Source organism: Tupaia chinensis, unplaced genomic scaffold (assembly GCF_000334495.1).
Source record: "Tupaia chinensis unplaced genomic scaffold, TupChi_1.0 Scaffold000578_2, whole genome shotgun sequence".
Taxonomy (NCBI): domain Eukaryota; kingdom Metazoa; phylum Chordata; class Mammalia; order Scandentia; family Tupaiidae; genus Tupaia; species Tupaia belangeri.
The window spans coordinates 4,835,865-4,836,640 of record NW_006160094.1 but is presented as its reverse complement, the minus strand read 5'-3'; the positions used below and the strand labels follow the sequence as shown (position 1 = coordinate 4,836,640).

At 51.3% G+C, this 776-nt stretch overlaps 1 long non-coding RNA gene across 3 annotated transcripts in view; it reads left to right on the top strand.

The window, feature by feature from the left end:
* LOC102472467 (uncharacterized) overlaps positions 1-776 on the top strand; it is a 10,772-nt gene that overhangs the window by 357 nt on the left and 9,639 nt on the right. For all 3 annotated transcript variants that reach the window (XR_003551021.1, XR_001371115.2, XR_335965.3), the window contains exon 2: positions 67-274. This is a non-coding gene — a long non-coding RNA (uncharacterized LOC102472467). The remainder of the gene's footprint in view (positions 1-66; positions 275-776) is intronic.

The following is a 776-nucleotide window of genomic DNA, read 5'->3' as shown; positions in this document are numbered from 1 at the left end:
CCCTCTTTTTTTTTTTTTTTTTTTTAAGAATTATCTATTTAATTTTATTTACTTAATTTGCTACAGGGCACCTGAGCTCACCAGAGACAGAGAAAGCAAGCGAGCAAGCCACCGGGTCCAGGACTCCTACCGCTGGCCATGTGGGACACCAGGGCTTTAACCGCTCCACCTGCCAGCCCCAGGACCGCATGTTGGTGTATGAGCATGCTCAGGCCCAGAGAAATGAAATGCCCTATTTGCCTGAGGTCTCAGTGGGAGTTACTGACACATCCAGGTAAGGGATGAGAAGGAGTGAGAACTCATCCTTAACTAGCAGTAAGTGTGGCCATGTTAGCTAAGGTTCAGTAGACGTTTGCATGTCATTCTCTACTGCTCGTCTTAACCTGGGCCCTGCTTTCCTCCTATACTGTTTATTAGTCCAGTTTTAAAAGCCCCTTCTCTGAAATGTATCAATGGCATTAGCCGATGTAAGTGGCAGATGTCCTCCAAGAAGGGATGGCTGCAGAGTGCTATTGGCTGGCCAGATGAGAAAGCAGACGTGCCAGGGAAGCTGCAGAGGCACGCAGGCCCAGCCACGGTGGCACTGCAGCCATGCAGGTGTCCACAGGGCTGGAAGCCATATGGCCCGCTACAGGTTTGCCTCTGCTTACATGCGGGGGTGCTTGTGCATGCCCAAGACCCTGAAGACCTGGGGGGCTGGGTAAACGGCGTGGATCACAGCAGAAGGAGATCCATCAAGAGTTCTCTGTCCCCCATCTCTCTCATGCATGCACATC